General features: G+C 43.2%; 1 pseudogene across 1 annotated transcript; it reads left to right on the forward strand.

Moving 5' to 3' along the window:
• The first annotated feature begins 21,325 nt into the window (after positions 1 to 21,325).
• LOC310822486 (forkhead box protein G1-like) lies at positions 21,326 to 22,622 on the forward strand (annotated as a pseudogene). Its single transcript has one exon. The product of its transcript is annotated as a forkhead box protein G1-like (transcript).
• The last annotated feature ends 4,048 nt before the right edge of the window (positions 22,623 to 26,670 follow it).

Here is a 26,670-nt window from a genome sequence, read left to right on the forward strand (position 1 = left end):
AAAAAACATTATGTGATTTAGATAGAGAGCTTTATCAAATCCTCAGCTAAAGTGTCCTAGTTTTTTTCCTTTTTTTTTGTCCAGCAGCAAATGTTGGGGACAATGCGCACATGTCTGTCTGTCCATCCGTCTGTCCGTCTGTCCGTCCGTCCGTCCGTCCGTCCGTCCGTCTGTCCGTCTGTCTGTCTGTCTGTCTGTCTGGGAGTGAAAGCGATAGAGGAGAGGACATGTCCATATTTGACAAGCAGTAAAAGCCAATGACCCATATAAGTCCTGTATCAGCTGAAATATGTAGAGCTAAATAGATAATTCTATAATGTTATGGATGGGGGGTGATGCATGTAGTATGTACAGTGAAGCCAATGCAGGCTCTGAGAGTCTAACATGCAAGGTTCAGTTTTGTAGATTAGAAACAATTATCCTTTTGGGTGTACGAGGTAATACCGTGTACTGTATGCAAATGCAATAATGTTTGTTCTGGTTATTTAATTACCGACTGTAACGAGGGATGTGCATCTCAATGGTTGTGTAGAGCATCGGATGAGTGTGAGAACTGAATGGTGTATAAAGAGTTGAGTTTGTAAGATTCAGTTTTGTACATTAGAAACAATTATTGGTTTGGATTTATAAGGTAATGTCATGTAATATATGCATATGCAAATGGAGTGTTTGTTGTATGATAATGTTACTAATGTATTTAAATAGGGACTGAATTAGGTATGTGCATTTCATGGGTTGTGTAGCGTACAGTATGCATATAAGCGTGATAGTGGTACAGTATAGAAACACGTGAATATACAGTAGTCTCTCTAGGATATATAATGTGAGTTAATGGGGCTGTGTATTCTATTCCTCAGGGATCTGGAGTGGAAACTCATTCCAAGGGTTAGGATTAGGATTAGGAATGGCTAAATGAATGTGTCCTATTTACGCTTTTCTCTTCCAAGTCACAGCAGTGTTGATGCTTGAGGCACAGCTCAGTTATGAGGGAACTGTTAGGCTCATGGACGTGAGTTAGCAGGTAGTTGCAGGTTAGTCAGTCAGTCAGTAGTGTGTGTGTGTGTGTGTGTGTGTGTGTGTGTGTGTGTGTGTGTGTGTGTGTGTATGTGTGTGTTTGTGTGTGTTTGTGTGAGTGTGTGTGTGTGTGTGTGTGTGTGTGTGTGTGTGTGTGTGTTTGTGTCTGTCTGTGTGTGTTTGTGTGTGTGTGTGTGTGTGTGTGTGTCTGTGTCTGTGTGTATGTGTGTGTGTGTGTGTGTGCGCATGTTTATTTGTTTGTTTTTATGTGTGTGTGTGGGGGGGGGGGGGGGGGCACAGGCCGGACAGGCCATCTGGCAACACTGGAAACTGCCAGATGGGCCGGTGTTATGAGATATCTCATTTTCTAAACTAGTGGAATTGGGGTGGAGACTGAACAAGTGCGCTCATAGAAACACACCCCTCGCCGACAGCATAGAGCAGTAGGTTCCCAGCAGTAGTGTATGCAAGCTAGATAGACTACTTCATGTAAAAAAGATAAATGGCCGAGAGTTATTTCTGTCTGGCAACATGTCTGAGTCAACACAAATACAATTTCGGTCAAAAATATAGTGTTGCGTACTTATTACCATTCATTCACTGCCCTCTCGATTATCATCTGGTGTTTAGGCTATGATGAGAGTCATGATCAGATTTAATCAAATAACAAACATAGATTATTTAACTTTAGAGCTCTGTCATGAAGCTAATGTTGTAATACGGTATACATATATATACAGTATATATATCTATTGTGACAAACTCCTGTTATGAAACAACAAATCCAAATAGAAGTATTATATTCTCATCTGCAGGGGGAGGTGGAATAGCTGGTGGCATCTTGTGATCTGTGAAGCTCCATTAAGTTTTGCTTTTCCCATTTTTGCGGCTTCAAAATAAAAGTGCAAGTTAAAACATGAATAGAAAGTGATGGGATCACAATATTTTTCCCTTATTTTAGCAAAAATAAGGACAAATCCTGTGAGGAATCCACCTTTACCTGCTGCTTCCTCCACTGGCCACCAGTGGCTGCCTATTGACTCGTATTATTTTTCTTGTTTACCTCGTTCTGAGCTATTTATTGCACCTGTGTCTTGTTATTTGACCAGCATATAAGCCTGGCTCATTTGTTACCATGTGTTCAGTCCTGAGCCTACTACATTGTATGTACCTGGATTATTGCAAACCTTGACTCCTGCGTTCTTCCTGCACTTGGGTCCACACCACTCCACCAGTGATGTCTGTGCTCTCTGCAGATCACCAGCCCCTCACACTCTCCCCCACCGACGTGTGTGTGGCACTGAGCAGGACTAATGCACGTAAGGCTGCTGGTCCTGATGGCATCCCCGGACGCATCCTCAGGGCCTGTGCTGTGCAGCTGACTGAGGTTTGGACTGACATATTCAACCTGTCCCTAGCCCAAGCAGCTGTCCCCGCGTGCTTTAAAACCATCTCCATCGTGCCGGTGCCAAAACACTCCACTGCAACGAGCCTTAATGACTTCTGTCCAGTTGCACTCACCCCCATCATCATGAAGTGCTTCGAGAGGCTGGTCCTAGCTCAACTCAAGACCTGCTTACCACCCACACTGGACCCCTTCCAATTCGCCTACCGTCAGAACAGGAGTACAGAGGATGCCATTTCAACGGCACTTCACTCCGCCCTGTCCCACCTTGACAATAGCAACACCTATGTGAGAATGCTGTTCATTGACTTCAGTTCAGCATTCAACACCATCATCCCGTCCAAACTGATCACCAAACTCAGTGAACTGGGCATCAATATCTCCCTCTGCAACTGGATTCTGGACTTCCTTCCTAACCACACCTCCTCAACCCTCACCCTGAACACCGGCGTTCCACAAGGCTGTGTGCTGAGCCCCCTCCTTTACTCCCTCTTCACCTATGACTGCACACCTGTACATGGCTCAAACACCATTGTTAAGTTTGCAGACGACACAACGGTGATTGGTCTCATCAGCAACAACGATGAGACGGTCTACAGGGAGGAGGTCCAGCACCTATGCACATACCCTTATGTTTTACTAATCTTATAATGCTACTGTTAATACACTGCACATATCTGTACATACTGTACATATCTGTTTATACTGTTCATACTGCATTCCATATTTATTCTGCTGATTTACTCTGCTTATAATGTTACTGTTAATACATATACTGCTTATACTGCACTACTTATACAGCTCATATACTGCTTATACTGTTCATACTGCATTCTATATTTATTCTGCTTATAATGTTACTGTTAATACATATACTGCTTATACTGCACTACTTATACTGCTCATATACTGCTTATACTGCACTACCTGTATATATTGTTCACATTGCACTTTTCTGCTTTTTTTGCACTTCTGGTTAGACACTAACTGCATTTCCTTGTCTCTGTACTTGTACTCTGCACAATGACAAAGTTGAATCTAATCTAACCTAATCTAATCTAATCTAATCTTAGTAAATGTTGATGGCTCTTTACTCCGGCCATACACCTCAAACCCCTATCTGCACTGTGTAGGACATATGTACCTTGATGGACTGTACAGAACTATTTTTCAAAGATTTTTCTCTTTCTTTACTCCAGCCACATAGGCCACTTTGAGCTGCATAGCCGGAGTGAAGAGCCATCAACATTTACTAAGACATCGCTTTAGACTCAAACTATATTCTAAAAGTGTTGATGAGTAGAGTGGTACCAGAGATTCATTGAAATCTTCATTGCAAAATAGTTTTGTACAGTCCATACATGAAGTAGTCGTAGTAATCTAGCTTGCATACACTGCTTGCAAACATACTGCTCTATGCTGTTGGCAAGGGGTGAATCATCTATCCATCAGTCATCATAAGAAAAACAAATGTATGCTAGGACCAGGGGCCAATGGCAGTCACAATACTAGAAGAAGGAAACATTACTTTTTATAATTTTTTTAATTACAGTAGAGAAACTGTACAGGGGGGTAATGGGGATGAAGAGGTCTTTAGAAGGGACAGTCAAGATATAACCTGAAGAGATGGGTCTTAAGTTTACAGCAGAAGATAGGTAGTGACTCTGCAGTCCTGACAGCAGTGGGAAGCTCGTTTCGGCAGTGGGGAGCCAAGACAGTGAAAAGCTGTGACCGAATAGCACGACTGCTGCATCCACGTATAGGCGGTGGTGCCAGGCAGCCAGCCAAAGTGGAAGAGCGGAGTGATCCGGCAGAGGTTTGGGGGCTGACCATTGCTTGCCAGTAGGGAGGGGCTGTTCCCTTTGCCACCCCGTAGGTGAGCACCAGGGTCTTGAATCTGATGCGAGCTGCTACCGGGAGCCAGTGAAGGATGCGAAGGAGCGGGGTGACATGGGAGAATTTGGGGAGGTTGAACACCAGACGGGCGGCAGCATTCTGGATGAGCTGCAGAGGTCTGATGGTCTGGACCAAGAGTTGTGCTGCTTCTCTTATGAGGAATGGACATATCCTTATGATGTTGTAGAGAAATAATCTACAGGATCATGCTGTCACTGTGATGTTCGCTGCACAGGACATGTGGTTGTCAAGCATCACCCAAGATTCTTGGCTGTCTGGGAGGAGGTCACAGTAGAGTTTTCTACTGTGATGGAGAAGTCTTGGACAGGGCAGGCTTTCCCAGGGAGGAAGAGCAGCTCAGTCTTGTTAAGGTTGAGCTTGAAGGGGTGGGCTGACATCCAAGTAGAAATGTCTGCAAGACACGTGTTGCCACCTGTGAGTCAAAGGGGGGGAGAACAGTAAGGGCCCTAGGACGGAGCCCTGGGGGACCCCAGTGGTGAGGGCTCATGGAGAGTACAGCGATCCTCTCCACGTCACCTGGTAAGAGCGATCGGCCAGGCAGGATGCAAACCAGGAGAGTGCAGAGCCAGAGATGCCCAGTTCTGAGAGGGTGGAGAGAAGGATCAGGTGGTTACTGTGTCGAATGCAGCAGACAGGTCCAGAAGAATGAGAACAAAGGAGAGGGAGGAAGCTCGAGCAGAGTGGAGGGCCTCCATGACAGCAAGGAAGCAATCTCAGTAGAGTGCTCAGCGCTAAAGCCAGATTGGTGAGGGTCAAGGAGGTTGTTCTGAAGGAGGTAGTGAGACAGTTGGTTAGAGACCGCACGTTCAAGGGTTTTAGATAAGAAGGAGAGAAGGGATACTGGTCTGTAGTTATAGTTGGTTTCTTGAGAAAAGGCTTGACTCTGGCTGTCTTAAAGGAAGCTGGGACAGATCCTGTGGATAGAGAGGAATTAATTAAGGTGGTAAGGAACAGAAGGAGGTCTTTGGAAATGTATTGGAGAAAGGGGGAGGGGATAGGATCGAGAGGGCAGGTGGTTGCCCGCTTGGATGTGACCAGTTTTAGAATATCAGGGGAGAGGGGTGAAAGAGCTGATAAACCAGAGACCAAGTGTAGCGCAGTGAGTTTGGGAGGAGTGGTAGCAGTGTTGGCGAGAGGTAGAGGGAAAGAGCTGCTAATGTCATCAACCTTCTTTTCAAAGTAGGTGACAAAGTCATCCGCAGATAGGGAGGGAGGAGGAAGAAGGGGTTAGAGAGGATACAGTGTGGGTAGAGTCTGACTGGGAGGGGGTGGATTTCAGGGGAAGGGAGAAGGATACAATATGATGATTAGAAACTAAGAGCGGTGTGCCGTCCTCAGGAAAGAAGCTGAGAAGGACATCCATCCAAGAAGTCGCCAAACTGACCTGGGGGATGATAGATAGTGACAGTGTGAAGTCTGACAGGGGAGGTGACAGAAACAGCATGGAATTCGAAGGTGGATATGGACAGGTGTGACAGGGGAAGGACATTATGTGACCACTTTGGTAAGATGAGGAGTCCTGTGCCTCGACCAGAGAGTCGAGAAAAATGAGAAATGAGAAAAAGAGTAGGCATCAGAGAGTGCTGCCGGAGCAGCTGTGTTTTCCAATCCATGTACATGTAATCCATGTCTCTGTGAGAGCAAGGAAGTGGAGGGACATGAAGCAGGCATAAGCTGAGATAGCCTCTGCTTTTCAGACTGCTGACTGGCAATTCCAAAGTCCTCCCGCAACAGTAAGGTTGTGGTCAATTGAGCATGGTGGGTAGACTAGATTAGATGTGTTGCAAGGGGGGGTGTAGTGTCTATGTGTCCTCCTGAGGGATGAAATAACAGGAATGGGGAGAAAGCACATTGTGATATTTGCCAGCATAGAGATAGAGGGTTTGTGGGTAATACAAGATGTAGGTAGCGCTCAATACACTCAATGTAGTGAAAATAAAAAAAATAAAAAATAAAAAATACTTAGTAGTTTGGCCTTCCTCTCAGGCCTTCCTTGATGAACTCCACAGATTGACTCCTTTGTCTTGATTCCTTCATCTCTGTCACAGAGGCTGTCGCTCTTTGACCGTCAGGATAGAAGTGCAGATTCTGTAATTGCTGATGACTTAGCAGGGTTGCAGCCCCTCCCAACTAACAATCAGTTAATGACCAGACAGACTTCACCACTTAGTCCAAATGTATGTAGTTCAAAGCTGAGTAGGGACTTAAATACCTTACTCAGCCCCTCCCACTGGAGATTGACAGCAATTGGTTTCAAGCAGATTGTTTTCAACAGAAACTAGGTCCCAGGGCTTCAGGCAGGATAGCCACAGCAATACTACCAGCAACACACTGAGTTAAACAAGATTAAATTAACTTACTCAGTCTGGAGACAGGCTTCACCACTCAGTCCAAATGTATTTAGTTCTAGTCAAAGCTGAGTAGGGACTTAAATACCTTGCAGAGAAGTTTCAGCCCCTCCCACTAGAGATTGACAGCAATTGGTTTCAAGCTGATTGTTTTCAATAGAAACTAGGTCCCAGGGCTTCAGGCAGGATAGCCACAGCAATACTACCAGCAACACACTGAGTTAAACAAGATTAAATGAATTTACTCAGTCTGGAAAAAGACTTTACCACTCAGTCCACAGGCCCCTGACTCTCCTTGTCCTCCTTCTCTCCTTCCCTCTCTCCCTCCACGTGAGTACGGAGATCAAGGTTAGAGCACAACCTCAGGGGTAAAGAGGGACAAACACAGATTGTCATGTGACATAAACCTAATTAGCCTGTACAAACAAACAGCTTCAAAGGCCAAAGCATGCATAATGAACAAGCATACACAAATCTAAGAGACTGGGGGACACATATGTACTCATAATGTACTGGACATACTGTACTCACGCACACACACACACACAAAGGACAGAGCAGAGCAGCAGAGCAGCAGAGCTGACAGCTGAGCATCTTTACATGAAACGATGATGATTGGTCCTATGGAAATATTTACTCTAATGTACCAAAACAACCCCTCCTCCCCCTCTCCCTCTCCCCCCTCCTCCTCGTTCCATTGGCCAGCAACAGAGATAGCAGGGAACTATTTTACTAAACTTGCTAAATTGGGAGTTATTGGAGAGTGGGTGACATAATCTAATTTCCCTGGCTATGTGTTCGTTCACACATGGATAACTCTTCTGTTTGGAATGCAGGGTTCTCTGTTGAGCTGGGTTTTTAGGTCGCAGTGTTCTTTGCAGCGTCTGTGAAAGATGTCGAGTGCTATTCTGCGCTGTGTGGAGCGGCACGGCGCGGCCGGCTGTGGACTGGGGGTGGTCCCTGAGGCCTTGTCAGGCACGGGGCCACAGAGCTGAGCTGAAAGGCAAGGCTACGCTGTGTCTGCTGTGTAACATGTCGGCTCCTCTTAGTAATATCATCTAACAGAACGCACCCATGGCTAGCCCGCCCGCCCTGCACATCGCTCCACTGTCCACACACACACACACACACAGAGAAACACACACATATATAAATACATCCCCCCACACACACACACACAATCACATGTACACATGAACACACACACAAACGCACACACACATGCACACATACATTATATACATTCACACACATACCCACACACACATATAATGTGTATATACTGTGTGTGTGTGTGTATATATATATATATATATATATATATATATATATATATATATATATCATACATCCTCCCTCACACACACACACACACAGGATTTTACATAACAAAAGGGCATCAAACAGCGCTCCATTAAATACATTATAGTCTGTTGGCCCTGCTTGGTTGCCTGTCTGGACCCTGCCAGTACTCTGTCCTGTAAGATCACTGCTGGGGTTGGTGCTGTGAGAGACTGACTGGGGTTGGTTACTGGTTTGTGTGGCACTGTGTGGCCAACCAAAGCCACCAGACTGACCTTTGGAAAGGACATGTACAGCAGCACTAGGCACTACCATGCACAAACTCAAGGGAGCACAGACACACACACACACATACACACACACACACACACACACACACACACACACACACACACACACACACACACACACACACACACACACACACACACACACATAGACACACACAAACCCAAGGGCCAGGAGAAAATTAGGACATATCTACCACAAGCAGTAGCAACACTGACTTGTTAAAATACACTTGCAGCTGTTCAGAGAAGGGCCTTGTTTGAAGACTCCTAAATATGTCCTTCCCTCCTTGAAAAATCACTGATCTGACATGACTTTATTGGTTAAAGAAATGCAGTGGAAAGCTTGCTTTCACCAATCAAATCACATTATATTGTGACAACTGGACAGGGCCAAGGACTGCCCAGAGTAGGAGTACAACTACTTAGAGTACCAGATTATGTGCTTAGAGTACCACATTATGCTAAGTCGCTTGCAATAATGACATGGCACTGCACTTTGTGTGATTTCACACTTTAAAGGTGCAATATGTAACATTCAAGCTTTCTAAAAGCTTCCTAATGGTTGTAATGACTATTTTTAATCGGCAGCGATTAGAGAATGAGATCCCCTTGAAATAAATATTTCGTTTACAAACGGTCCTGAAAAGCGTTTTCTGAAATGGAGTGTCCTATCCGACACTTGGTTGGTGCCCTGCTCCCTAAGTGTCTTATGAGCTTGTATTGTCTAGTGTGGATTGTTTGTTTACTGTATTTTCATATTTACTGTCTGTTCTTATAAATGGTCCTTTGTTTGTCTGCTGCTGAAAATGAATTTCCCTTTGGGGATTAATAAAGTACTACTCTAAAAGGTATTATTTGGATGGATTGCATAAAAACTCACTTTATATTATTATTAAATTATAATTTATATAATTATTAAATTATATTATAAATACACTTCCAGCTGAGCACAAATCATAGGTCTATAGAGGATGTTTTATTCACCAGCATAATCTATATTTTAAAACTCTCAATACTCCCCTGTGTGTCTATGGACCCGTTTATCATTAAGATCTTACTGATTGCATTTCTCTGCAATGTCCGCTTGGATGAACTCAGCCGGACGGAGAATTAGACCATGTGTCTCCACATGATGAAATATACATACTGTGGTTACAGTACAAGTATGTTACGATAGAGCTTGGTTGAATATGCAAAGTGGAATGAGGGAATGTTTTCAAAACACACTTATATAGTACATGGGTTCTCATGAGAGCATACAGGGTTTGAACCCAAGTCTCCCACATGGGAGACCCTAGCATCTACCATTAGGCCAAGAGCACATCCCCAAGGTCCAGTGCAGACACTTGAGTTTGCATGTCTCAGACAGGGCTACGTAATCACACATACAAACACACACATACCCTATACATAAATACTTTCAAATATTTGAGCTGCACTTGATTTAGTTTCCCCGATACAGAACTGAATAGTCCCAAAATGGTCTTACAGAACTGAATAGTTCCAAAATGGTCTTACAGAACTGAATAGTCCCAAAAAGTGAAAACTTGGACACCAGTTCTGCTATCCATCTTCTCACCCATCATTTGATTTCCACTCTGATGATATAAAGCTACAGCACATTCGGAAAGTATTCAGACCTCTGAACTTTTTCCACATTTTGTTATGTTATAACCTTATTCTAAAATGGATTCAATAATTTTTTTCCTCATCAATCTACACACAATACCCCATAAAACAGGTTTTAGAAATGTTTGCTAATTTATTCAACAACAAAAAAACACAATTACATAAGTACTCATAAGTATTATGATACTCAAAATAGAGCTCAGGTGCATCCTGTTTCCATTGATCATCCTTGAGATGTTTCTACGTCTTGATTGGAGTTCACCTGTGGTAAATTCAATTGATTGAACATGATTTGGAATGGCACACACCTGTCTATACAAGGTTCTATAGTTGACAGTACATGTCAGAGCAAAAACCAGGCCATGAGGTTGAAGGAATTGTCTGTAGACCTCCGAGACAGGATTGTGTCGAGGCATAGATCTGGGGAAGGATACAAAAACATTTCTGCAGTATTGAAGGTCCCCAAGAACACAGTAGCCTCCATCATTCTTAAATGGAAGAAGTTTGGAACCACCAAGACTCTTCCTAAAGCTGGCCACCCGGCCAAACTGAGCAATAAGGGGAGAAGGGCCATCGTCAGGGAGGTGACCAAGAACCCAATGGTCACTCTGACAGAGCTCCAGAGTTCCTCTGTGGAGATGGGAGAACCTTCCAGAAGGACAACCACCTCTGCAGCACTCTACCAATCAGGCCTTAATGGTAGAGTGGCCAGACAGAAGCCACTCCTCAGTAAAAAGCACATGACAGCCCGCTTGGAGTTTGCCAAAAGGCACCTAAAGGATGAGAAACAAGATTCTCTGGTCTGATGAAACCAAGATTGAACTCTTTGGCCTGAATGCCAAGAGTCACATCTGGAGGAAACCAGGCACCGCTCATCACCTGGCCAATACCATCCCTACGGTAAAGCATGGTGGTGGCAGCATCATGCTGTGTGGATGTTTTTCAGCAGCAGGGACGGGGAGACTAGTCAGGATCGAGGGAAAGATGAACGGAGCAAAGTACAGAGATCCTTGATGAAAACCTGCTCCAGAGTGCTCAGGACCTCAGACTGGGGTTAAGGTTCACCTTCCAACAGGACAACGACCCTAAGCACACAGCCAAGACAACGCAGGAGTGGCTTCGGGACAAGTCTCAGCCAGAGCCCAGACTTGAACCCGATCGAACATCTCTGGAGAGACCTGAAAATAGCTGTGTAACGACCCTCCCCATCCAACCTGACAGAGCTTGAGAGGATCTGCAGAGAAAAATAGGAGAAACTCCCCAAATACAGGTGTGCCAAGCTTGTAGCGTCATACCCAAGAAGACTTGAGGCTGTTTCAGTTTTTTATTTTTAATAAATTAGCAAACATTTCTAAAAAACCTTTTTGGCTTCGTCATTATGGGGTATTGTGTGTAGATTGATGAGTGAAAAAAAGAAAATTAATCCATTTTAGAATAAGGCTGTAACATAACAAAATGTGGAAAAAGTGAAGGGGTCTGAATACTTTCCGAATGCACTGTAATTAGTGTGATGGCATGTCCTTTAAGGTATTTGAAAACAGAAAACAATTCTAGTGGAATGGACTGAAACTTACAGTTGAGGCTAATCATATTCTGAGGATCACTGTAATATTTGCTTCCTTAAACTTCCCTTAAAGGTGCAATCTGTAATTGGTACATCAATGTTTGGATTTTTAAATTAATGATATATATCCATTGATTCTTGAAGGATATAACTTATAAATGCTTCATCAGCTTAGTTCAACTGTCTTATCCCATTAGAACCCAAAATATAAGATTGTTTTACTCCATTGTTTGTAAACAATGCAATTGTAAACAAACACTGTATAACTTCAAAACATGGTTAGAACTATAATTCTAATCTCATGGATGGTCAGTCCTTTAATCCATAGCTCTGTCTATGAAATTGAGAGTGGTTACATTTCTCCAGCCTCATCCTTTAGCTGTTTATCAAAAACATGGGTGGGAGCCTGCTTTGTTATTGTTTGAATTATAGATTGCACCTTTAAAGCCCGATAATACAGGATTTCTCTGCTGCTCACTGAACCCTTGAGTTGTGCAGGATTTAGCCTACTAGCTGGTAGATACTCAGCCGCTTGTGTGTGTGTGTGTGTGTGTGTGTGTGTGTGTGCGTGCGTGCGTGCGTGCGTGCGTGCGTGTGTTCCAATCCGGTCTGAAAATAATGCTGTTGAACTTTGTCTCTGTCTGTGTTGGACCACATGGGACGATCCAGGCCCGGACTGGCCATCTGGCAACTCTTGCCGAAAATTTGCCAGATGGACTGGTCCACTTTTCAGCCGGTCTGTAATAAAATAGAAAGAAAAATGTTTTCAAGAGAAAGTGAACGCAGTGAGCCACCCAACTTGTCTAAAGCAATTGTTTTTATGTTTTCAGGAGAAAATATCCTCATTTGGCTCTACGTCTACATCATTTCAGCCCTATTGACGGGCCTTTTGTAGGGGCTGCATTATATGGGCTGGTGTAAGGTGAGACGGCACACAAGTGTTTTTCTGTTATTTGATCTGAAATTGGGCCAGTGTGCTCATGAAATGCCAGTCAGGCCCTGGGATGTCCCAGTCAGGCCCTGGGATGGTCTGCGAAGGTACTCAGTAAATAACTTATGTGGATGGAACAGCTTTGCAGAATAAATGTCTTCTCCTGAGACTTCAGTTTTCATGGGTAATGTAGAGAGAGGGGGGGGGGGGGAAGGAGAGGGAGAGAAGGAGAGATACAACAAGATTCAAGATTCTTTATTTGTCACGTGCATACAAGTATACAGTGAAATGCAAAAAATGCAACAGTTATAATAGTCAATCAAGTTGCTTAGCTCATATGCATGTGGTCTTTGTAGAAGACTTGTAGAAGTCATCTCCCATTGGCATAGAGCACAAGACTCTAATTGGTTAATTAAGTACTTTATTGAGTATACTGTAATTACTAGAGGGCGAGGCCAATTGCCTTGAGGGACATCTCTGTTCCCATGTCCATACAGACTGCACTAGGGGAATGTAGCTGGCTTCAGAGGCGTATCCCACAGTAATTCTGCTCACAGCTACATATGTCTACATAATCTATATGACAAGAGGAACATTTTGTCTCATTAAACCATCTAGCAGGCTAACTATCCATCAACAAATATCAACAGGCGGAAATGTAACATGCTGTAATCGAAATGCCAGGCTTGTAGTACGCTGCAGTCTGTTGGTGCCACCAGAGTGACATGTATGAGTAATGACTTAGCTACGTGTGCACGTGAACAGAAGTATGTGCATAAACACTACATGGCATGCTTTGTATGAGGCAGCTGCCTGCGTGGAGTGATGAACCTCTGATGAACTTTATAGTCTCCAATGGAATACGTTCTGGGGGACCAAATAATAGGTTCTGTGTGCACGTATTATCTAGCTATACCTGTACCAGCGTCGACCATGTGTTGTGCTGTAAGATCAAAAAATGAAGATACGTTGCGAGAGAGTTATGTGAATTACAGGATACGTTACTGAAAGTTACGTGAATTACAACCTGAGTGGCGGTTAGGCAGTATTAGGCATTTGCTTTGAGTGGTTAAGGTAAGGGTAATTTGTCAGGGGAAGGCATTAGCAAACATTAGCATAAGCAACAACAATTAGCAAGAATGAGCATAAACATTCTGATTAGAACCAGCAACGTTCGGGCGGTTCAGCACACCACCAACCTCCTTATGCGGCATTCTGACTTTCGTATTTACCTGCCAATATAGATAGATAATATGTTCACACAGAATGTATTCTTTGGTCTGCAGACACAATCCCCCAGAACGTGTTAATTTGGAGCCTGGGTTGACCATTGCATGAACTTTGGCTAACTGACCCAGTACTCTACTTTGAACATAACATATGCCTGCTAACTCAGCTCAGGGAGAAACTGAGCAGCAGCACCTGGGAATTGTTTACCTGAATACTATGATAAGAGAGTCATGCATGGCACTATTATATAGGGGTACACCCTATTCTATTATATAGGGGTACACCCTATTCTATTATATAGGGGTACACCCTATTGTATCTAAATTGTGATGTGACTGAAAATAACGTGTATCAAATTGGATTAATGATTCATTAAGCTCCCGCCTTAATGATGAATGATTAAGCATTTGTTTACCATCTCAAATGTCACATTTAGCCCCATGACTCAACACTCTAACTACACCTCACTAAGAGAGAGACACACAGACACACACACATACATACACACTCACACACACACACACACACACACACACACATTCAGATAATACATGAACCCTAAGCCTAACCCTACACACACACACACACACACACACACACACACACACACACACTCCAAACTAACTATCCTATTTTCTATCTTTGTCTAGATCTGATCACCAACAGCCTACTGTATAAGACAAATATCCTCTGTGTTTGTGTGTCTGATAATTCCATTAGTGCACATTAAACAAAACCCTATAGCCTCCCCACGAGTGTGTACCCATAGAGATAGAACTGTTTCCACACACAGAACACAGAGGGCAGAACAGCCAGAGGGGATTTAGAACAGAGTTTCAGAAAGCCTTCCATTAGAAAAGCTCTCAATGGGATGTTCTGTGTTGTGGGTTCTCTGTGTACAGAAGCTATAATAACCCCTGTGAAAGGGGACATCCTGATTGGTTCATAATGGAGCTGAGCAGAGCTGAGTGTTGTCTCTCCACCAGTCCTGACTGACTGAGCTAAGGTAATCAGTTAGGGTACTAGGATGGAGGTGGAGGGGCGTTACCGTAGCTGGCCTGGATGAGGGGGAGGGGGAGTGGGGTTGTGAGGGGTGGGTGAGCGTCCCCTTCTCCCTACCTCAGCCTTCTATAAATAGCCTTAAACTCTCGCTGACCCCATCGCTGCTAGCAATTCAGCCTGATTTAGTTTGGCGTTTGGTGAAAGGTTTGTCTTTAAGAGCAATAGCATACAGTAGGAGAGTGCAGGACCCTGCTAGAGTCTCTAGGGGGTGCTATAATACACACATGGCATGCCTCCACTGTGTGGACCGTACTGCATCAGGCCTAATGTTGTGACATTGACAAAGAGGAGTTGTCCATCAAGATCTTCCCTGTAATTCCTGCATTTGAACTTTGAACTTCAGCGACAGACAATGTCAGGCTCTATCTGTTTATTGGGGGTGAATGTGATATTGCTGACTAAGACACTGTCATATTCACTTCATAGAAGGACTGGTGACAGCTTTTGGAGACCACCTGAAAAGGTAGAGAATTCAATGTTTTTCCAAACACTCACTGAAAGGAATGGGGAAATGTTTTACCAGCTTACTATTGAAAAGGTGGATACAATAAATTGAATTACAAATGCAACTCTTAAATGTAAGATCATAAAACTATCCATGACTATATACCACAATCCCTTCATTCCATCCATCTTATAAACAGCTGGTCTCAGAGGATGAGAGGGTGTCAGCCAAGTTCATGTTTAGTGAAATCAAAAAGTCATAATCTTGCAGTTAAAACAAGCTCATTATAAACAGTTGAGGGTAGATATTATGGCAACAGAGCTTTAATCTGTGGAGCTATGAACCAGTATAAACCAGCTGATCGCTGTGGGAAATGTGGAAAGATTATTTTACTTCATTATTTTAATTTAGAACCAAACTCATAGGAAATCCTTGATAAATTCCTGACTTTCTCCATGTAAACCTGATTATAACACTTTACTTGGAACATACAGTTATAATGCATTCATAGCACATTAGAAGACTTGTTATAAGTATGTATGACTGCATTGTAATGTCTTATACCATCTTATAATGATCTAAGCTATGATTAGCCGTTTTCTGTCAATAGGAAATGTCTTATTGATAGACATATTACAGTGTATTATGAAGACATACAAATAATATACATATGAATGCCTATAATGTGTTCATGTGTGTGCCTCATAGAAAAGTGTTACCCAGCGAATTGTACCGAATAACACACCAATGTATCAAGATAGGTGAAGTATTCTGAGAATTTTCCCCAAGGAGCAATAGTGACGAGGCAAACATAATTCAGTTCACTTTTCAAAATAGCCTTGTCTTTATTTAATGTCAGTGAGAGAACCTAAAGATGGATGGTATTGGCCTATAGAGCCTACATGTTTTGAAAGCACTCAGGCAGTGTGGCAGTAGTGAGGGGCAGTAGTGAGGGGCAGTAGTGAGGCAGTAGTGAGGGGCAGTAGTGAGGCAGTAGTGAGGCAGTAGTGAGGGGCAGTAGTGAGGCAGTAGTGAGGGGCAGTAGTGAGGGGCAGTAGTGAGGCAGTAGTGAGGGGCAGTAGTGAGGCAGTAGTGAGGGGCAGTAGTGAGGCAGTAGTGAGGGGCAGTAGTGAGGCAGTAATGAGGGGCAGTCGTGAGGCAGTCGTGAGGGGCAGTAGTGAGGGGCAGTAGTGAGGCAGTAGTGAGGGGCAGTAGTGAGGGGCAGTAGTGGGGCAGTAGTGAGGCAGTAGTGAGGCAGTAGTGAGGGGCAGTAGTGAGGCAGTAGTGAGGGGCAGTAGTGAGGGGCAGTAGTGAGGCAGTAGTGAGGGGCAGTAGTGAGGCAGTAGTGAGGCAGTAGTGAGGGGCAGTAGTGAGGCAGTAGTGAGGGGCAGTAGTGAGGCAGTAGTGAGGGGCAGTAGTGAGGCAGTAGTGAGGGGCAGTAGTGAGGCAGTAATGAGGGGCAGTCGTGAGGCAGTCGTGAGGGGCAGTAGTGAGGGGCAGTAGTGAGGCAGTAGTGAGGCAGTAGTGAGGGGCAGTAGTGAGGGGCAGTAGTGAGGCAGTAGTGTGGCAGTAGTGAGGGGCAGTAGTGAGGGGCAGTAGTGAGGCAGTAGTGAGGGGCAGTAGTGAGGCAGTAGTGAGGGGCAGTAGTGAGGGGCAGTAGTGAGGGGCAGTAGTGAGGCAGTAGTGAGGGGCAGTAGTGAGGCAGTAGTGTGGCAGTAGTGAGGGGCAGTAGTGAGGGGCAGTAGTGAGGCAGTAGTGAGGGGCAGTAGTGAGGCAGTAGTGAGGGGCAGTAGTGAGGCAGTAGTGAGGGGCAGTAGTGAGGGGCAGTAGTGAGGCAGTAGTGAGGGGCAGTAGTGAGGGGCAGTAGTGAGGCAGTAGTGAGGGGCAGTAGTGAGGCAGTAGTGAGGCAGTAGTGTGGCAGTAGTGAGGGGCAGTAGTGAGGCAGTAGTGAGGGGCAGTAGTGAGGCAGTAGTGAGGGGCAGTAGTGAGGCAGTAGTGAGGCAGTAGTGAGGGGCAGTAGTGAGGGGCAGTAGTGAGGCAGTAGTGAGGGGCAGTAGTGAGGCAGTAGTGAGGGGCAGTAGTGAGGCAGTAGTGAGGCAGTAGTGAGGCAGTAGTGAGGGGCAGTAGTGAGGCAGTAGTGAGGGGCAGTAGTGAGGCAGTAGTGAGGCAGGGGGAACTCACCAGTGCTAAAGCCCAAGGGGGAATAGCCTCTAGATCAGGGGTTCCCAACCTTTTTCACCCGAAGCAGTGAAATGTTAACTAATTTATTAAAAATAAAAAACTGAAATATCACATTTAAAAGTATTCAGACCCTTTGCTATGACACTCAAAATTGAGCTTAGATGCATCCTGTTTCCATTGATCATCCTGTGGTAAATTCAATTGATTGGACATGATTTGGAATGGCACACACCTGTCTATATAAGGTCCCACAGTTGACAGTGCATGTCAAGAGCAAAACCCAGGCTATGAGGTCGAAGGAATTGTCTGTAGACCTCTGAGACAGGATTGTGTCAAGGCATAGATCTGGGGAAGGGTACAAAAAAATGTCTACAGTATTGAAGGTCCCCAAGAACACAGTGGCCTCCATCATTCTTAAATGGAAGAAGTTTGGAACCACCAAGACTCTTCCTAGAGCTGGCCGCCCGGGCGGAGAAGGGCCATCGTCAGGGAGGTGACCAAGAACCCAATGGTCACTCTGACAGAGCTTCAGGTTTCCTCTGTGGAGATGGGAGAACCTTCCAGAAGGACAACCATATCTGCAGCACTCCACCAATCAGGCCTTCATGGTAGAGTGGCCAGACAGAAGCCACTCCTCAGTAAAAAGCACATGACAGCCCGCTTGGAGTTTGCCAAAAGGCACCTAAAGGATGAGAAACAAGATTCTCTGGTCTGATGAAACCAAGATTGAACTCTTTGGCCTGAATGCCAATCGTCACATCTGGAGGAAACCAGGCACCACTCATCACCTGGCCAATACCATCTCTACGGTAAAGCATGGTGGTGGCAGCATCATGCTGTGCGGATGTTTTTCAGCGGCAGGGACTGGGAGACTAGTCAGGATCGAGGGAAAAATTAACGGAGCAAAGTACACAGAGATCCTTGATGAAAACCTGCTCCAGAGCGCTCAGGACCTCAGACTGGGACGAAGGTTCACCTTCCAACAGGACAATGACCCTAAGCACACAGCCAAGACAATGCAGGAGTGGCTTCGGGACAAGACTCTGAATGTCCTTGACTGGCCCAGCCAGAGCTCGGACTTGAACCCGATTGAACATCTCTGGAGAGACCTAAAAATAGCTGCACACCGATGCTCCCCATCCAACCTGACAGAGCTTGAGAGGATCTGCAGAGAAGAATGGGAGAAACTCCCCAAATGCAGGTGTGCCAAGCTTGTAGGGTCATACCCAAGAAGACTTGAAGCTGTAATCGCTGCCAAAGGTGCTTCAACAAAATACTGAGTAAAGGGTCTGAATACTTATGTAAATGTGGTATTTCAGTTTTTTATTTTTAAAAATTTAGCAAACATTTCTAAAAACCTGTTTTGGCTTTGTCATTATGGGGTATTGTGTAGATTGATGAGGGGGGAAAAATAATTTAATCCATTTTAGAATAAGGCTGTAACATAACAAAATGTGGAAAAAGTGAAGGGGTCTGAATACTTTCCGAATGCACTGTATATAAACCATTTAAACTTTGGTTGGACCATAACCATAATAGAACCATACAGCTACCATTACTGTGCTTTTTGCTGCACATGTAGACATTTTAAACCACATGATGTAACTACGCATCATCTAAAAGTCTAATGTGACAGCTATGATGACCTATTCAACATACTATAGGCATGGGAAGACTATGAGCCCAAGTCAATCGAACCCACAAAACTGCCAGTTAATTGTTGTGGTTGGATAGAGCTCTATGCCTCTATAGATGCAAGATAACACCTCAATAACCAACATGGAAGGTGACAGACCCTCAAAAAAGACCCTCTCAGTAACAGCCATGGTTGGATATATAGTAGCTCTGTGGCTCTGTGGACACAAGGAAACAAGTAGGCTACACAATAACACAACAATACTACTCTGAAGACAATCAGGCTTCACATTGCCCTTGGCTTCACATTGCTCTCTTTATTTTTTTTAGGGAGGGGCCACATTAATATTGTATTCTTATGGGGGCCCCTGATTTTTATGCAGTGGCTCAGTTGCCCGAGACCCCCAGTAATTTAAACTCTGAAGACAACCTCAGTTTCTCAGAAATATTGCAGTCCTTTAAGACAGAGCATATGGACATCATCCAATACCTACTGCTGTCCAGCATGCCAGCACACGGGGTCGATCAACACAATATCAGCCAACACATGGGGGGTTAATATTATAACAGCTTCACATCCCCTCAGATAGGATTGGATTGGTTGGCTGAGTTTGCAATTTATTAATGAGGGATTTCCTTCTCAGCTGTCATAAGAACAAAGTCTGCATGCACTAAAAACAAACAACAAAATGAACCAAAAGCAATGTAATGAAAATCTTATAGGAGGCTCATTTTTAGAGGGAATTACTTTTACGTTTTATTCATAGGGGAAAAAAATGATTTCTGAAAATATACTAATTTGATCATATTTTTATTATGATTTCTAAATCATAATGCAGTTTGTGTTCATGCACATTACTAAAGTGCATTACTGCCCTCATAATATGACTCATCAATTTACCCTGAATGTAAATGCAAATAGAAAATGAAACTTAATTAAATTGAAAATAGGCAGATAACTCTTTATTCATTTTTAATTTCCATCCTCATGTTATATTGTTATCCATTTACCATTACTATCACGGTGATAAAACAATAATTATCTGATTAATCATTATATTTTGCATAATACTGGCATAATCGAGTAAACCCTTTAAAATGTATAATAATATTCAATTGTATAAATAACCAAATGCAACTGTTTTCTAAAGTTAGGTAAAAAAAATAAATAAAAAAAAATGAATTAAGGAAACAAAGTTCATTTAATTGGATTTTCTTTATAATTCAGTGATGATATTATACTAGTCTCTATATTTATTATTTTATATAGTCCAAGTGTGTTTAATGGAAAGGAAATACTTTTGAACCACATACCAATAATAATTTCCAATACTGCTACAAATTTGTAGCAGAATAATAACATTTTTTAAAATGAACAATAATGCTTCTTGATTGTTCTCAACAGGTGTTAATGGGGAGAACTGAATGGGAGAGTGGACTACGTAATGTATACGGCTACATATGCATGATTTTGTAAAAAAATAAAATAATAATCTTAACAAAATCCACATTTAACCCCTGGTTATCAATACGCCTACCTCAGCTCGTTTACGCATGAGCCAGTGGGGACCAGGCTACAGTAAACTAGTTTGCTGAGCAGGGTAAGGAAGTAGGAAGTAAGGAAGGAGGAACGCTGCCGTCATTATTTCATAAGTGAATAACAGAACAGACAGTATTAGGCTTAGTCGTTGGCCTTCGGCTACTCTACGCCGTCCTATTAATCACAGCCAAGTGCACGGTCACAAAAGCATGCTGTCCCAAAAAGTGCTTCCTCATGACGCAGCACGGTTCTCTGTACACTGGAGGCGCTAAAGTCACGGTGTTTAGCCTGGATTATATCAACTGTGCTGTGTCCAGTACAATAGCAGTGTCGGACAATAGCACGCTCACTGTGCAAACCCCCCCTATAATAATGTATTGTTTGCCTACATGTATTCAAACCACCATTGTCCCCGAGAAAAAAACAGAGGGAGAGACTGAGCCAGTGGACAAAAAAAAACACTTTTACGCACAGACGAAGGGGCACATGCACGCGCACATACACACGCGCACGCAAGCGCGCGCACACACACACACACACACACACACACATACATACACACACTGCACGAGGTTGGTAGTAAACATATACCAGCATATCTTTCTGATGCCCTGGTTTTTTCTTCGGGTTATTTTTCATTAAATAGCGAATGCATGGAAAGTCTATTTCTCGCTTCGAAAACACATAATGGAAAGGATTTGTTGACAGTTGAAAAATCAGCAAGTTACATGCTCCGCCCCGTTGGTGATGTAGCGATAAGACGGAACCTCCTTAATGACTAATTTCTCCATCCCAGCCGCGGATCCTCTCTATCCTACAAGTTCCTTCATGCATGCAATGTCCTGATCCGATCGCGCCTGACCTTTTCGTTTTTTAAAACCGAAAACTCCAGATTTATTGTGAGTGTTCGGCATGGGAGATTCGAAGGAGCCGCCGATGGTGCACAGGTCTACTTCATTTAGTATCAAGAGTCTGCTGCTTCCCTCCAAATGTGACAAACAGGACACGGAGATCCCCGAGAAACTCACTCCTTCCTCTGGGTCCGATTCGGAGAAATCCCTGGATCCTGCCGAAATGGAATCTACACCGTTGGACACGGAGAAGCCGAAGGACGGGGACGAGGGCAGCGACAAGGCGACGGAGCCCAGCAAAAATGGGAAATACGATAAACCGCCATTTAGTTACAACGCCTTGATCATGATGGCTATCAGGCAGAGTCCCGAGAAGAGGCTTACTCTGAACGGTATCTATGAGTTTATCATGAAGAACTTTCCCTATTACCGGGAGCACAAGCAAGGCTGGCAAAACTCTATCCGCCACAACCTGAGCCTCAATAAGTGTTTCGTGAAGGTGCCAAGGCATTACGACGACCCAGGGAAGGGGAACTACTGGATGCTGGACCCTTCGAGTGACGACGTGTTTATCGGTGGAACTACGGGGAAACTTCGGAGACGCTCCGCGACCTCCAGGGGTAAACTGGCGATGAAGCGGGGACTGCGCTTTGCGCCTCTCGGTTTGGGAATGAACGACAGGGCTAGTAATCCACTGTACTGGCAGATCTCGCCCTTTTTATCTTTGCATCACCCCCATTATAATGGCTCGTCACCGGGCTTTCTGAACCAAGGGCACCACGCGTATGGGTCCCTCCTACCCGGGGTGGAACAGCTCGGTAACGGGGACCTTACCCGCCCTATGCTCGGTGGATCTGCGGGGGCACTGGGCTTGACAAATAGTTACGGCGTAAACACGTCTCCTGTTGGGCTACTGTCGGGACAGAGTGGCTACTTTGTCTCAGGGAGCCAGCACCATCAGCCGCATCTCCAGCAGAGCTCACCGGGCTTCGGCGTGCCAACGTGCTCGCCACAGACACTGCTCTCGGACACTCTCAGAACGTCATTACCGTCTTTTACGACGGGGGTCTCGAGCGGCTTTCCGGGATTATTGTCCCATCAAAAGAGGGTTACTTCCAACGCTTTCCTAAACTGATCTCATCACCGCAACGTGAGGAGGATGTACAGGTTAAAACCACCATATAAATGGAAATTAGGGGTAAATATCAACCATGATCGCAAAAAAAGTATCAGATAGGATAATTGCTCGATGCTAATATGGCCATATTATGTATCCTGAAGTGCAACAACGATTTATTATTTTTGCGTTACATTGGAAAGGGACAAACTTTGTTACCTGTGGTTTGTAAACTGTAACTAGACTTGCCAAAGGTAACGATATATTTCGGGGTATTTATATCTTGTACACAGTTGTTCAATGCTTTCTTTAAGTCTTTTATTTATGTTTTGTATTTATTGTACAATGTATTTAAATTATATTGTCAGTGTAACTCATCAGTATTGAGAGAAAAAAACATACAGCATTATAAGTTATTTATATAATTATTAATTTTCAAATCGTTTTGGTGAAAACGCCTTAAACAGATCAGGGGTTAAAGACAAAAGGGGGGAAACTAAACGAAAGCCTACAAGTCATATCTACTCAGGTTCCCCGTCCATATAGGTCTATGTGGCTAACTGATGTAGGCCTATATGTAAACAAATGGTATGCAACACATTTTAGAGAGAAGTAGAGTTTTGTGTGTTTTCTTTTTGTTAATCATAGCCTATTTTGTCCTCTGTTTTGTCAATGGGGCCGTTTACGAGCGCATGTAGGCCACAACAGTGCATGACAGTACCTATAGGCCTCCACATATATGCTATAGCATGCCCGGTGACTGACCCTGTACCCATCTGTTTTCATCTTTCATATAAAGCATATGAGATTTCAGCTTCTCGGTAAAAAAAAAGAAAAAAGAAATACAGTCCCTGTTGTCTTGACCCTCCCCATGTTGGTTTTTGATAAAGGTGTAACCTTTAAGGCCTTAGCAAGACCCTTTAACTTTGGAAGATGGTTTGTATCAAATAATAGGCTAATGCTAAAACGACCTGCATTGCCCCACGGTTAACTGCAGTGAATAACACATTCGCCTAGACGTTTTCTTGTTTATGCCTATACCCTCTGACCAAAATATTCTCTGGCTGACCCCTTTACCATCGCACATTCATTCTCTGGGCTCCACCGCGTGTAGATCTATTCAACTTATAGTAAATTAATTCAGTGATACATGTTCATTTGTATGGTATATTCCATCATTATGCCAACTGAGTAGGCCTATTGGCCGGTGTAGGCCCACCACAGCTTGGGAAACACTGATCTAAATATATGACAATCTGCAATACATGTTTTCATCGTAAGGTATAGGTCTGTTTACTATAAAGGAGGACTATATGCGCTGACTGACAGAAATCAACGGGCCTAATACTTGACCGACGTATTTCCATTATTTGTAGGCCAGGCTTATTTATTTAACGACATTATTCTTTGGATGTCGTTATGTTTTCTTTTTTGTAAATGTTAAAAAGTTTTGCACTTTTTGTTGTTAGAATAGCCTACCTAATGTATGAAGTATGTTATTGTCTGTTTTTGTTGCTGTATGTTTTCAAAAAAACTAACTCGATTAAAGGATAAAAAAGTATATCTTTGCACTAAGGTATATGTGTAGCGCAGATGTACAGTATATCTCATATCTGCCCCTCCATGACACAAAACAGGCAGAGTACACCGGTATGATTGCCGGGAAAATAGCCCAGATATATTTGTTTTATAAAAAGAACACAGCTGAGATTGTATGGCTGGAAAGCAATGGACATTTCAGAGGAGAAAATGGGCTCAAACTATTGACCCAACAGTAGCAGGGATATGTACGTATACACATAAATTTAGCCTGAACCCATGTTGGCCTAAGCCGAACCCTAGTTTGGGATCTGAGCGCAAATCGAATTTCTCTCGCGCGCATATCTCAAGTTTAGAATTCGGTTCTAAAATAATCATAGGCCTACGTCTGCGTTTTTTTCGTAAATCTATCCTTTATGTTCCTAAGTTAGTGCCATTGAAATATAAATTATAAGCGGAACCTTGGACATTATAGGGCACATTCTAATATTGATGATAGTTAATATTTGTGACGCGCATGCGTAAATTTGCGTTGGTGATTACGATGAAGGGTAATCTGTCAAAGATCTATATATAGGTATTTTTTAATAGGCCTAGTTTAGGCGTAGGCTAGGTCTACATAACATACTCTTATGATGTAGCCCATTCATGTCCTATTGCAAATTGTTAACGACATTTTTTTCGTTTCATTGATTAGGATATAGCCTAGCTACATTTGGCGAGTTTATGCTCCAAATGGTAAAAGAGCCATGACATTGAATAGTGTAAACATTTGAAATTCAGTTGAAATGTGAAATGTGTGGAGAGCCTTAAAGGCTATTTGATATGACTGCAGTGAAGCGATCGATGGCCGTCTTTCCCGTTCCACTAAAGGTCTATAGGCTACACACAATACTGACGTGACGTGACGTGACGTGACCGAGGCCAACCGTTTTAACGCTCTAAGACACGGTCTTAGAACACGAAGGCTACACTCAAAAGTTGTTAATGTGTCGCCTATGCATCATGTGTAGCCTTTACAATTATTGTATGTATCTTAGAACTAAATTCCTCGAATTCACAAATTAAAGCTGTATTTGGTCAATTATTATCATAGCATTATAAATGTTTAATGTTTTGCTATTAGTGCAGGGCATATGCCTATGTTTTGTAGAATTTAATTGGTGGATTTGCTATTCAAGCTATGGGTCCATGGTGACGAATGGCAATTATGAAATGGTTTTGAAAGTCAACTACCAAGTTGAGTAATGGTAAATACACAAGCAGGAGTTTTAAGTATCCGGATTGAAACAAAAACAACAACATTAACATTGTTCTACTATATCATTTTCTGTTAACCTAGCGGAGCCAATGAGTCGAGGCGATGGCCTGTGGCTAGGCTAGGTCTGCTTGATATGTAGTTATGACCGAATGTTATCCCAACCACTGAATTATTCGACCGCCAAAGCATCGAAAGATAGACCTTCATGTTCTAACCAATTACTACATAACGTGGCAGTCATTACTGTCCGAAAACTATCAATTTAAGCATTCGTTAATGCCTGTTAAGCCATCTGTGCCATGGTTTCTGTACAAATCCTTTCCCTTGATGAATATGTGTCTGTTAGACATTTCAGAAGAATGGGCTAAATAGTAGCCTAGGCCTATAAATTGTCTAAACGTGCATGCATAAAGAGAGTAAATTACAACGTTGCTAACACTTTGGATCACATTCTCCTAAGGTGGAAGTTGCTCTCTTTGCCCTAACCCTAACCCAGTGTAGCCTAATTATTATAGAGTTGACATATATTGTTAGCCTATAAGAATAGTAAGCTATATAATTGCACGAGTTGAGCATTTTTCTTGTTATCTGTACTTATTAAACTTCTACATGAGTGCTTGCAGCTGAGCGTATAACTCAATTATTATGCAATAACCAAAATCAAATATCTATATTACAAAGTTATTCAATTACTAGCAATATGTTTGGTATTTTGGTGGAAAAACCTAGACTATTCTTTTGAAAGTGTAAAAACAAAGCACTGGACAATACACCAAATTCATCGACAAATCCAAAGCCTCAATCTATGGGCCAAACATTTGACAGCACACAGGTAATTCATCCTTTAATGTGGTGGGTTTAATGTGAGTTGCGGGCGCACGAGCATGACTCTTCAGATGGACAGATGGATCCTTTTATACAACACCCTGGATGGGCCCATTTCCCCCGGGGCACAAAATATGATGCGTCACTCCAATGTGTGAATTACAACTTCAAGTGTTTATAATGTACATTATGCCTATCGTCATAACCATAATCACATACCTTTGATGGTCTATAAATGAATGTTGTTATCATGCATCAAGCCAATGGCGATATTTATAAATATAGGCTAATGATAACTATTATTAGAAATAATTGTAATTCTGTAGGGTAATATGTGGCAAAGGCCTATTTACCCCTAATGCATAGTTTATGGTGTATGATCAGGCCTTCATTTGTATACTCCGTGAAATTGAATAAACACTTAGCGATCAAACATATTGCCAATTTCAGTGCCAATATTAGGTGATTACATTCCGTGTAGGCCAGGTTAAACAATTACATCCTATCTTTAGGGTTTGGATTAGGGTTACGGTTCGGGGTTAGCGTAAAGGTTAGGGGTTTAGTTTATGGTTATGGTCAAGGTT

Source organism: Argentina silus (genome assembly GCF_951799395.1).
Source record: "Argentina silus genome assembly, chromosome: X".
In the NCBI taxonomy this organism is placed as follows: Eukaryota; Metazoa; Chordata; class Actinopteri; order Argentiniformes; family Argentinidae; genus Argentina; species Argentina silus.